General features: G+C 40.9%; 1 long non-coding RNA gene across 1 annotated transcript in view; it reads right to left on the bottom strand.

Moving 5' to 3' along the window:
- LOC128931863 (uncharacterized) overlaps positions 1–13680 on the bottom strand; it is a 33293-nt gene extending 19613 nt beyond the window's left edge. The window contains exon 1 of the long non-coding RNA XR_008480920.2: positions 1–13680. This exon is cut by the window's left edge and continues 17488 nt beyond it. This is a non-coding gene — a long non-coding RNA (uncharacterized LOC128931863).

Here is a 13680-nt window from a genome sequence, read left to right as displayed (position 1 = left end):
ATGAGCTTCAAGACAAACGCAGGCTTCAAGACAATCTACGTTAGCTTTGAGACAATATATCAATGCAGGCATAGAGACAATACACACTGGCTTTGAAAAAATCTATGTGGGTTTCGAGACAATCTACGCTGCCTTCAAGACAATCTACACAGTGTTAAGATGATCAGTGCTGGCTTCAAGACAATCTACACTGGCTTCGAGGCAATTCATGCTGGTTTCCAGTCAATCTATGCTGGCTTTCCAACAATCTATGCTGGCTTTGACAAAATCTACACTGGCTTCAAGAAAATCAACACTGGCTTTCAGACAGTATATGTTTACTTTGAGACAATCTACAATGCCTTAAGATAATCTATGATTGCATCAAGTCAGTCTACACTAGCTTTGAGATGATCTATGCTGGATTCAAGACAATCAATGTTGGCTTCGTATCAATGTATGCTGACTTTGAGACAATCTACAATGGCTTTGAGGCAATCTATGCTGGCTTTGAGACAACATACGCAGGCTTCGAGACAATCTACACTGGCTTTGAGGCACTCCATGTTGTCTTGGAGATAACAGACAATGGCTTCAGGACAATCTATGCTGGCTTCGAAACAATGTGTGCTGGCTTTGAAACAATCTATGATGGCTTCAATACAATCAACTCTGGCTTTGAGGCAATCTACACTGGCTTTGAGAAAATCTACACTGGCTTTGAGTCAATCTATGCTGGCTTGAAGGCAATCTTTGCTGGCTTTGGGACTGTCTACAGTGGCTTTGAGACAATCTACACTGGTTTCCAGATAATCTGCACTGGCTTTGAGTTAATCTACGCTGGCATTGAGACCATCTATGCTGGCTTGGAGTCAATCTATGATGGCTTCAACACAATCTATGCTGGCTTCAAGGAAATCTACGCTGGCTTTGAGACAATCAACGCTGACTTCAAGTCAATCTATGCTGAGTTTGATACTACCTATGCTGGCTTTGTGAAAATTAACACTGGTTTTGAGGCAATCTATGCTGGCTTTGAGACAATCTACGCTGGCTTCAAGACAATCTACGTGCTTCCAGTCAACCTACACAGGCTTCAAGACAATCTACACTGGCTTCATGTCAACCTATGCTCACTTTGAGACAATCTACACTGGCTTCAGGGTAATCTATGCTGGCTTTGAGACAATATATGCTGGCTTCAAGACAATCTACACTGGTTTCGTGTCAACCTATGCTCACTTTGAGACAATCTACACTGGCTTCAGGGTAATCTACACTGGCTTTGAGACAATATATGCTGGCTTCAAGACAATCTACACTGGCTTCATGTCAACCTATGCTCACTTTGAGACAATCTACACTGGCTTCAGGGTAACCTACGCTGGCTTTGAGACAATATATGCTGGCTTCAAGACAATCTACACTGGCTTTGAGAGAATCTATGCTGGATTTGAGTCAATCTATGATGGCTTCAAGACAATGAACACTGGCTTCTTTTCGATCCATGTTGGCTTTGAGAGAATCTCTGCTGGCTAAGAGATAATTTACATTGGCTTTGCGTCAATCTACGATGGCTTCAAGACAAATTATGCTGGCATTGAAACAATCTACACTGGCTACATGTCTATCTATGCTGGCTTCGAGATAATCTATACTGGCTTCAAAAAAATCTATGCTGGCTTCTAGACAATCTATACTGCTTTCAAAAATATTTATGCTGCCTTCAAGACAATCTACACTGACTTTGAGTCAATCTACACTGACTTTGAGTCAATCTACACTGCCTTCGAGACAATCTGTGTGGGCTTTGAGTCAACAATCTATGCTGGCTTTGAGACAGTCTACACTGGCTTTGAGACAATCTATGCTGGCTTCAAGATAATTCATGCTGCCTTCCAAGACAATCTATGATGGTTTTGAGTCAATCTACATTGGCTTCGAGACAATCTATGCCAGCTTCAAGACAATCAATGCTGGCTTCATTTCAATCTACACTGTCTTCGAGACAATCTATGCTGGCTTCGAGTCAATCTGCACTGGTTTCAAGAAAATCTATGCTGGCTTTGAGAAAATCTATGCTGGCTTTGAGAAAATCTAACCTTGCTTCAAGACAATCTGTGCTTCCTTCGAGGCAACAGTGTTGGCTTCCTGTCAATCTACACTAGCATTGAGACAATTTATGCTGGGCTTCAAGAGAATCTATGCTGGTTTAGTTTCAATCTATGCTGGTTTCCAATCTATGCTGTCCTGGAGACAATCTATGCTGGCTTTGAGTCAAACTACAATGGCTTGGATTCAATCTACAGTGGCATTGACACAATCTACACTGGTTCAAGACAATCAAAGCTGGCTTTGTTTCGATCTAAACTGGCTTTGAGTCAATCTACGCTAGCTTTGAGACAATCTACGCTGGCTTTGAGTCAGTCTATACTGGTTTCGAGACAATATATGCTGGTTTCGAAAAAAATCCATGCTGGCTTAGAGACAATCCACACTGGCTTTGAGACAATCTACGCTGACTTTGAGGTAATCTGCACTGCCTTTGAGATAATATATGCTGGCTTCAAAAAAATCTACACTGGCTTCAAGACAATCGATGCTGGATTTGAGGCAATTTACAGTGGCTTCGAGTCAATCTCCACTGGCTTTGAGATAATCTACCCAGGCTTTGAGACATTCAACACTGGTTTTGAGGCAATCTATGCTGACTTTGAGACAATCTATGCTGGTTTTGAGACAATCTAGCCTGGCCTCGAGTCAATCTACATTGGCTTCGACACAACCTATGCTGGCTTTCAGACAATCAACGCTGGCTTCATTTCAATCTATGCTGACCTCAAGACAATGTATGCTGGCTTCAAAACAATCTATGCGCTTTGAGTCAATCTATGCTGGCTTCCAGACAATCTACGCTGGCATCAAGACAATCTACACTGAACCGAAGTCACTCAATGCTGGCTTTGTGTCATTCTACACTGGCTTTGAGACAATCTACACTGGCTTTGAGGCAATATATGCTGGTGTGTGACAATATACACTGGCTTCAAAAAAATCTATGCTGGTTTTGAGACAATCCACACTGGCTTCCAGTAAATCTATGCTGGCTTCAAGACAATCTAAGCTGGCTTCAAGAAAACCTATACTGGCTTCAAGTCAATTTAGGCTTGCTTTGAGACAGTCTACACTGGTTTCAAGAATATCTACATTGGCTTCAAGACAATATATCTTCAGTGGCTTTGAGATAATGTATACGGGCTTCAAGACTACACAAGTTTTGAGACAATTTACACAGGCTACAGGACAATCTATGTGGGAAATGAGCCAATGTATGCGGGCATCGAGAAAATAACTACAAAAGCATTGAGACAAATAACATGAACTTCAATAAAATCTACATGGGCTTCAATACAATCTATGCAGGCCTCAGGACAATCTACCTACACAAGCTTCAGGACAATCTATATGATCTTAGAGACAATTTATCTATATGAGCTTTGAGACAATCTGTGCTGGATTCGACACAATCTATGTATGCAGGCTTTGAGACAATCTACCTATTCGAGCTTAAAGACACTTTACACACAATTTGAGACAATCCATGCAAGCTTTGAGACTATATACATGGTCTTCGTGAGAATCTATGCAAGCTTTGGGACAATCTATGCAGGCTTCAATACAATATACACTGGCATTGAGACAATGTACACTGGTGTCAAGAACACAATAGTTTCAAAACAATCTATGCTGGCTTAGAGAAAACGTACTAAGCAGGCTTTGAGACAATCTATATACTTGGGCTTCAAGACAGTCTACTCAAGCTTTGAGACAATCTATGCGAACTTCAAGACAATCTAAGTGGGCTGTGAGACAATCTATCTATGTGGGCTTCAAGACAATTTATGTGGGCTTTTAGAAAATCTTTCTACGTGGGCTTTGAGATGATCTATGCTAGCTTCAAGACAATCTACACCGGCTTAGAGACAATGTATATATGCAGGCTGTGTGACAATTTATGCAAGCTGTGAGACAATCTATACAAGCTTTTAGACAATCTTTGCAGGCTTCGAGACAATATACACGGGCTTTGAGATAATCAACGCTGCATTGAGACAATCTGTGCTGGTTTTAAAACAATCTACGCTGGCTTAAAGACAATATATGTATGTAGGTATTGAGACAGCCTATCTATGCAGGCTTCGAGACAATCTACCCAAGCTTTGAGAAAATCTATACAGACTTTGAGACAATCTATCTATGCAGGCTTCGACACAATCTTTGCAGGCTGTGAGACACGGGCTATGAGACAATCTACGTGGGCTTCAAGAAAATCTATGCAGCCCTCGAGATAATCTACGCTGGCTTCAGGACAATCTATGCAGGCTTCGAGACAATGTATATATGCAAGCTTTGAGACAATCTGCAAGATTTGAGATTGTTGAGGCTGTCTTGCAATTTGAGATTTCAAAACAATCAATGCAGGCGTTGAGAAAATTAATCTACGCAGACTTTGAGACAATCTACTCAAGCTTTAAGACAATCTACCCGGGCTTTGAAACAATCTATGCTGACTTCAGGACAATCAATGCTTGCTTCAGGAAAATCAGTGCTCGTTTTGAGATAATCTGCGCTAACTTAGAGACAACATATGTACCCAGGCTTAGAGAAAATCTTATCTATGAGGGCTTCAAGACAATCTACACTGGCTTCAAGACAACTACGCTGGCTTTGACACAATCTGTTTACTACGTAGGCTTGTAGACAATCTATCTATGTGGGCTTCAAGACAATCTACATGGGCTACCTGACAATCTAAGTAGGCTTCCAGACAATCTGCAGAGGCTTCAAGACAATCTATGCTCTCTTTGAGACAATCTATGCTGACTTCTAGACAATCTACACTGGCTTTATGTCAATCTACACTGGCTTTGAGAAAATCTACAATTACTCAGAGACAATGTATTAGGCAGACTTTGAGACAATCCATGCGGGTTTTGAGACAATCTATGCAAACTTCTAGAAAATCTTTCTATGTAAGCTTTGAGACATCCTATGCTGGCTTTAAGACAATCTATGCTGGTGTCGAGACAATCTCTGCTGGCTTTGAGACAATCTACACTGGCTTAGACAACATACGTATATATGTGGGCTTTGAGACATTCTATCTATGCAGGCTTTGACACAATTTATGCAAGCTTTGAGACAGTCTATACAAGCTTCTAGACTATCTATGAAGGCTTCAAGACAATCAACACTGGCTTTGAGACAATCTATGCTGGCTTCTAGATAATCTATGCTGGCTTTGAGAATATACACAGGCTTCAAGACAATCTATGCTGGCTTTGAGAAAATCTATGTGAGCTTCAAGCAAATCTACTTGGGATTTGTGACAATATATCTCTGCAGGCTTTGAGACAATGTATATACACAAGTTTCAAGACAATCTATCTAGGTGCTTTGAAACAATCTACACAAGCATCAAGACAGTCTGCATTGGCTTTGAGACAATCTACCCTGGCTTCGAGACAATCTATGCAGGCTTTGAGACAATATCTATGCAGCTTCGCAATAATCCATGTAAGCTTTGGTACAATTCATGCAGGCTTCAAGACAAGCTATGCGGGCTTTGAGACAATATACGCTGGCTTTGAGACAATCTACACTGGCTTTGAGACAATCTACACTGGTTTAGAGACAATGTATGTATACCGGCTTTGAGACAATCTATCTATATTGCTTTGAGACAATCTACACAAGCTTTGAGATGATATATGTGGGCTTCAAGACAATCTATGTGGCCAGTGAGCCAATCTATGCCGGCTTTGAGAAAATATATCTATGCGTGCTTTGAGACAATCAACATAAACTTTGAGACAATCTATCTCTGTGGGCTTCAAGATTATCTATCTATGTGAGCTTTTAGACATATCTCTGCAAGCTTGAGACAATCTATGCAGGCTTTGAGATAATGGACACTGGCTTCAAGACAATGTATATATGCAGGCTTTGAGACAATCTACATGGGCTTCGAGACAATATATGCTGGCTTTGAGACAAAACGCTAGCTTGAGACAATCAATGCTGGTTTTGAGACAATCTACACTGGTTTAGAGATAATGTATGCATACATGCTTTGAGACAAGCTACCTACACAGGCTTCAAGACAATCTGTAAGCTTTTAGACAATCTACACGGACTTTGAAACTAGCTACAAGGGCTTTGAGACAGTCTACATGAGCTGCGAGACAATCTATCTCTGCAGGCTTTGAGCCTGTTTACTTGAGCTTTCTGAAAAATCTATCTATATGTGCTTCCAGGCAGTCTACTCTGGCTTCGAGACAATCTACACATGTGCTTCAAGACAACCTATACCCTCTTTGAGAAAATCTACCCCAAGTTCGAGACCATATATCTACACAGGCTTTGAGACAATATATCTACACAAGCTTCAAGACAATCTATGCAAGCTACCAGAAAATCTATGTGGGCAATGAGCCCATCTATGTAGGCTTCAAGAATATATCTCTACTCGGGCTTCAATATAATCAACACAGACTTTGAGACAAATCTATTTATGCAGGCATTGAGACAATTTACGTGGGCTACGAGACAATCTACGCTGGCTTCAAGATGATCTACGCTAGCTTAGACACAATCTATATATACAGGGTTTGAGACAATCTATCCACACCTACAGAGAACCAACTTGGTCGTGAGACTCCCACCCAGGCAGTGCTGAAGGTATGTGAGACAATCTACATGAGCTTTGAGACAAGCTACATGAACTTTGAGACAATCTACACAAACTTCTAGACAATCTGCACGAACTTCCAGACAATCTACCACAAACTTTGAGACAATCTACATGAACTTTGAGATAATCAACCATGAACTTCAAGACAATCTACATGAACTTTGAAACAATCTACACAAAATTCAAGACAATCTACTACAAACTTTGAGACAATCTACATGAACTTCAATATAATCTACTATGAACTTCAAGACAATCTACACAAACGTCGTAACAATCTACATGAACTTTATGACAATGAATCATGAACTTTGAGACAATCTACTACAAACTACATGACAATCTATGCAAACATTGAGAAAATCTATGCAAACTTCAAGACAATCTACATGAACTTCATGACAATCTACACGAACTTTGTGACAATCAACCATGGACTTTAAGACAATCTACATGAACTTCCAGACAATCTACACAAATTCCAAGACAATATACACAAACTCTGAGACGATCTACACGAACTTTGAGAGAATCTACACAATCTTTGAGAAAATCTACACAAACTTCAAGACAATCTCCCACGAACTTTAGACAATCTACACAACCTTTGAGATGATCTACATGACCTTCGAGACATTTACACGAACTTTGAGGCAATCTACCATCAGAGCAATTTGGTCTCTCAGTGCTTCCATTCTTTGTCATTTAGTCCATCTAAACCACTGAGTTCTGGATAAACAAATCAATTTAGTTTACTTACTTATTTATTTATTTATTTATGGAGACAAGGTCCTGCTCTGTGGCCCAAGCTGGAGAATAGTGGTGCAAACATGGCTCACTGCTGTCTCAACCTCCTGGGCTCAAGTGATCTTTACACCCCAGCCTTCCGAGTCCCTGGGAATACAGATGCATGCCACCACATCCAGCTCATTAAAAAGTTTTTTTTGTAGAGATGAGTGTCTCACTCTATTGCCCAGGCTGATGTTGAACTCCTGGGCTAGCTAAAGTAATTCTTCCACCATGGCCTCCCACAGTATTGGGTTTACAGATATGCTACCATGCCTGGTCTACTTTTTACTATTTAATTTCAAGTGCTATTTAAAAAGCACTTGAAACGTGGATATTTTAACTTTTAAATTTTGTCCTGAAAGACCATCCTGTGAGAATTTTATTTTGTGCCCTTTTTGAGTGATAACTTCTCTCTTTAAATAAAAATAATCGTATCCAACCTATCAAAATAGCATGCTATGTATTTTCTCACTACAGCTTACATTGTATAAATTCAAATAACTCTCAGTTAACATTCTCTCGACTTTATTTGAGTCAGTGTTTAATTTTCCTATGGAGGGGCTTTAAGAAGACAGACAGTGGTTTAAGATTCCACATGATGAGCAGGTGTGATAAATATAAACACAGCTTTTAGGGTTTTGTCTGAAACCTCTTCACTTGTAAGTCAAAATGCAGACTTTGCTTTTTAAATGTATTTTCTAGCACAACTAAATCCTCTTCAAATAGCTCACCTACCTCAAACCTTTTAGTGATCACAGTTATTTACTTAAAAAGACAAAACAAAAAAAAAACGTTGGAGTTGTGCGTGGCCAAATTTGTTTACCTTGTAACAGCAAAACCATCACTGAAGCATGAGTTCTGCAAGTTGAGTGAGGGTTAACACAGTCCAGCTGGATGCAACGTGTGGCAGAGGGTGCCATTGTAGTGCCTGTGGTTTCAGCTGGGAGAGACGAAGTGGGGGCACAGGGCAGGCTGCTTCACAGAGTAGGACTACAGCCCCAGGCACATGGTTGCTTCACACGTGTCCAATGCACTTCTTACTCCCTAGGGAACACACAACCATCCAGATGCAATAAGAACTCATCAGCAGATCCAGTTTTTAAGTTTTCCTTCATTTAAAGTCAGCCACATTTATACTTTCTTCTAAAAGCACTTCTCATCAAGAATTGTAACATCATAATTTTTTTTACTGTAAATTAGCATAAATTTCAAGTAAGTTGCTACTTAGAGCAAAAACAGCGCACATTAGCCAATTGGGGGATGGGTAATGAATCAGGCAGTTTACTTTTTCTAGACAAATGCTTGAAATCTCTCTAGATCAACAAGATCAACTCTGAGTTGAACAAAGCAAACTTCAGTGTTTTTAAAATAGTCTGAAAAATGTGTGAACATATGAGGGAGACCTCTGCAAATTTTGTTTAAAATTTAAAAGGTTCTCCTTGAAGAGGTCCTTCACATCCTTTGTTAGTTGTATTCCTAGGTATTTTATTCTCTTTGTAGCAATTGTGAATGGGAGTTCGCTCTTGATTTGGCTTTCTGTTTGTCTGTTATTGGTATATAGGAATGCTTGCGATTTTTGCACATTGATTTTGTATCCTGAGACTTTGCTGAAGTTATCAGTTTGAGAAGACTTTGGGCTGAGACGATGGGGTCTTCTAGATACACAATCATGTCATCTGCAAATAGAGACAGTTTGACTTCCTCCTTTTCTAATTGAATACCCCTTATTTCTTTTTCTTGCCTGATTGTTCTGGCTAGGACTTCCAATACTATGTTGAATAGGAGTGGTGAGAGAGGGAATCCTTGTCTAGTGCCAGATTTCAAAGGGAACTCTTCTAGCTTTTGCCCATTCAGTATGATATTGGCTGTAGGTTTGTCATATATAGCTTTCATCATTTTATGATACATTCTGTCAATACCTAGTTTTTTGAGAGTTTTTAGCATGAAGGGCTGTTGAATTTTACCAAAGGCTTTTTCTGCATCTATTGAGATAATCAAGTGGTTTTTGTCTTAGGTTCCGTTTATATGATGGATTACGTTTATGGATTTGCGTATGTTGAACCAGCCTTGCATCCCGGGATGAAGCCTACTTTGTCGTGATGGAGAAGCTCCTTGATGTGCGGTTGCAATCTGTTTGTCAGTATTTTATTGAAGATTTTTGTGTCAATGTTCATCATGGATGTTGGCCTGAAGTTTTCTTTTTTAGTTGGGTCTCTGCCTGGTTTGGTATCAGAATGATGTTGGTCTCATAAAATGAATTAGGGCGGATTCCCTCCTTTTGTATTGTTTGATACAGTTTCAGAAGGGATGGAACCAGCTGCTCTTTGCACGTCTGGTAGAATTCGGCTGTGAACCTGTCTGGACCTGGACTTTTTTTGGTTGGTAGGCTATTGATTGCTGCCTCTACTTCAGCCCTTGTTATTAGTCTATTCAGAGTTTCAACTTCCTCCTGGTTTAGTCTTGGTAGAGTACAAGTGTCTAGGAATTTATCCAAACCACTGCTCAACGAAGTAACAGAGGACACAAACAGATGGAAAAAACATTCCATGCTTATGCTTAGGAAGAATTAATATTGTGAAAATGGCCATACTGCCCAAAGTAATCTATGGATTCAATGCTATCCCCATCAAGCAACCAATGACCTTCTTCACAGAACTGAAGAAAACAACTTTAAACTTCATATGAAATCACAGAAGACCCCGCATAGCCAAGACAATCCTATGCAAAAAGAACAAAGCCGGAGGCATCACACTGCCAGACTTCAAACTATACTACAAGGCTACAGTAATCAAAACAGCATGGTACTGGTACCAAAACAGAGACATAGACCAATGGAACAGAACAGAGACCCCAGAAGAAACACCACACATCTACAACCATCTGATTGTTGACAAACCTGGCAAAAACAAGCAATGGGGAAAGGACTCCATGTTTAATAAATGGTGTTGAGAAAACTGGCTAGCCATGTGCAGAAAGCAGAAACTGGACCCCTACCTGTCACTTTACACTAAAATTAACTCCAGATAAATCAAAAATTTAAACATAAAACCTAACACCATAAAAACACTAGAAGAAAATGTAGGCAAAACCGTCCAGGACATAGGCATAGGCAAGGACTTCATGACTAAAACACCAAAAGCAATGGCAATAAAAGCCAGGATAAACAAATGGGATCTAATTAAACTCCAGAGCTTCTATACAGCAAAAGAAACCATCGTTTGAGTGAATTGGCAACCAAGAGAATGGGAAAAAATTTTTGCAGTCTACCCATCTGACAAAGGGCTGATATCCAGAATCTACAAGAACTAAAACAAACACACAAGAAGAAAATAAACAACCCCATTCAAAAGTGGGTAAAGGATATGAACAGATACTTTTCAAAAGAGGACATATATGAGGCCAACAAACATATGAAAAAAAAATGCTCATCATTACTGGTCATTAGAGAAATGCAAATCAAAACCACACTGAAATATCATCTCACGCCAGGTAGAATGGCAATCATTAAAAAATCTGGAGACAACAGATGCTGGAGAGGCTGTGGAGAAAAAGGAACACTCTCACACAGTTGGTGGGGGTGTAAATTAGTTCAACCATTGTGGAAGACAGTGTGGCAATTTCTCAAGGATCTAGAAATAGAAATTCCATTTGACCCAGCAATCCCACTACCAGGTATATACCCAAAGAACTATAAATTGTTCTACTATAAAGACACACGCACATGTATGTTCACTGTGGCCCTGTGTACAATAGCAAAGACCTGGAACCAACCCAACTGCCTATCGATGATAGACTGGACAAAGAAAATGTGGTACATATACACCATGGAATACTATGGAGCCATAGAAAACAATGAGTTCGTGTCCTTTATAGGAACTTGGATGAATCTGGAAACCATCATCCTCAGCAAACTGACACGAGAACAGAATGCCAAACACTGTATGTTCTCACTCATAGGTGGGTGCTGAACAACAAGAACACGTGGACTCAGGGAGAGGAGCATCACACACTGGGGACAGTTGTGGGGGGTAGCGGAGAGACACGGGGGGTGGGGAGAGAAGGGAGGGATAACATGGGGAGAAAAGCCAGATATAGTATGCACCTAAAGTAAATTAAATAAATTTAAAAACATAAAAAATAAAAAATACAATGTAAAAGGCTATAGACAAGCCCTTGAAGAAAGGTATGTATTCCTTGATGGTGGTATGAACTCAATGAGACCAGCTATAACTGCACAGGCATCCTGACGGATTGAAAACATATGCTTGTCTCTCTCCTCCATCAGACAGTAGGCTCCTGGGGAGCTCCTTCATGAATATTTGTCATAATCATGGACCACAATAATTTGAATAATCTTTATATGTTACTTAGGACACTTCTGAACTTCCTGTTTGTCAGCCTGTCTCCCAGCACACTTCCCTTGCAGCTAGAAAGCAGGGCATTGGCCTGGACTTAGCCAATGGGACACACCCAAATGAGACTTCAGTTTGGAAGTGTCACAAGGAAGCAGGATCTCTGTGGAACATCCCCTTTGCTGGTCTTCCTGCAGCTTTTTTGATGGAGAAGTGATGGTTTTGTCCAGCAGCAGAAGTACAGGCATTAACTGGGGGATAGCAGCAGTGAGGGCAGCTTCCTCATTGGTTTGGTTCCACAGCATGGGGTTGGGTTGGTCCTGGAAGCAAGAGTCATTCCCAGCATGACTTTGGAAGCAGCCTCTGATCCTTTAGTTAATCTCTGCTGCTCAAACTGGTCAGAGCAGGTTCTGTTACTTGCAGTTAAGAACGCTAACCAATCTCAGACAGGTAACATGATTTATCAGTTGTCATGTCCTCAATTCAGCAGTGGACCTGGGCATGTGGAAAGGCACAGTGCACCACCTTCAAAAGGGCCAAGGGAGGGGATACTTGCCTCTGCAGGCCCAGAGACTCTTGTCAGTGCCAAAGGCTCTGCAAGTATTTAAATTGTGCTGCAGGTGGAAAGTCTTAGTCCATTGGGGCTCCCATACCAAATTCCATAGACTGAATGGTTTTGGCAGCAAACTCCTACTTCTCATAGTTCTGGAGGCTGGGAAATCCAAGACTGCAAACATTTCTGAGGTCTGGTGAGGGCTGCTTCCTGGTTTGCAGAAGGCCGTTTTTCACGGTGGAAGGGTCAAGGGAGCTCTCCCGGACCTCTTTTACGAGGCCACTAATCCCATTCACACGGGCTGTACCCTCATGACCTCATCACCTCCCAGAAGCCCCACGCGCTAATACTATCACACTGGAGATTAGTTTTCAAAATATGAATTGTGGAAGGCACAGCATTTAGTTCATAATATGAAAGAACAGAACTGTATTTAACATTTGCAATAATAAGTAAGTTTCACATGAACTGGAAAGGCTCATGTTGGCAGGATAAGGGCACTCTCTAAGTTCAACTTCAATAAAAGAGCCTGAGAGAGAAGTGAGAGCAGGAATTGCTAAAACAAAAATGGAAGGAAGGAGGGAAAGAAGGAAGAGGAGGAGAAGAGGCAGAAAGAGAGGAAGAGGGAGGGAGAAAAGGAGGGAAGAAGAAAGGAGGAAGGGAAGAAAGGAAGGTAGGAAGGGAGGGAGGGAGAAAGTGTGGAAGAAGGAAGGAAGAAAAGAAGGAAAATATGGAAGGAAGGGAAGGAGGAAGGAAGAGAAAAAAGGAAGGGAGAAAAGGAGGGGAGAAAGGGAGAGAAAGATGAAGGAAGGAGAGGAGAGGGAGGGAGGAAGAGAGAAGGAAGAAAAAGGGGAGGAAAGGTGGAAAGGAGGAAGGAAGAGAAGAGAAAGGAAGGAAGGAGAGGAGAGAGATAAAGGAGGGAGTTTAATAAATGTTCTATATGATTCCAAGGTACTTAGCATAAATGGTTCCATTCTGGTTTGGTCTGCTTTGCTGGGGCCTAGTGTAGGAGGCTTGTCCAAAACGGTGGCCTCCCATAAACTGTGTTTAACATTTATCAGTGCCTGTTTGTCACAAAGGATATTTTAAAGAATACAAATGCGCAGGCAGATGGATACACAGGGTCAGGATTGGAAATTCCTGAGCAGAAAAGCTTGTCCCCAAGGAGTTGTGTTGTGCTGCTGTCCTGGTACACTGACAGGTTCTTGTTGGTTAAACCAGAAGCTCTCCGAATCTGGCCTTTTTGTTTCTGT

Source organism: Callithrix jacchus, chromosome 4 (assembly GCF_049354715.1).
Source record: "Callithrix jacchus isolate 240 chromosome 4, calJac240_pri, whole genome shotgun sequence".
Lineage (NCBI taxonomy): Eukaryota > Metazoa > Chordata > Mammalia > Primates > Cebidae > Callithrix > Callithrix jacchus.
This window is presented reverse-complemented; position numbering and strand designations above follow the sequence as displayed.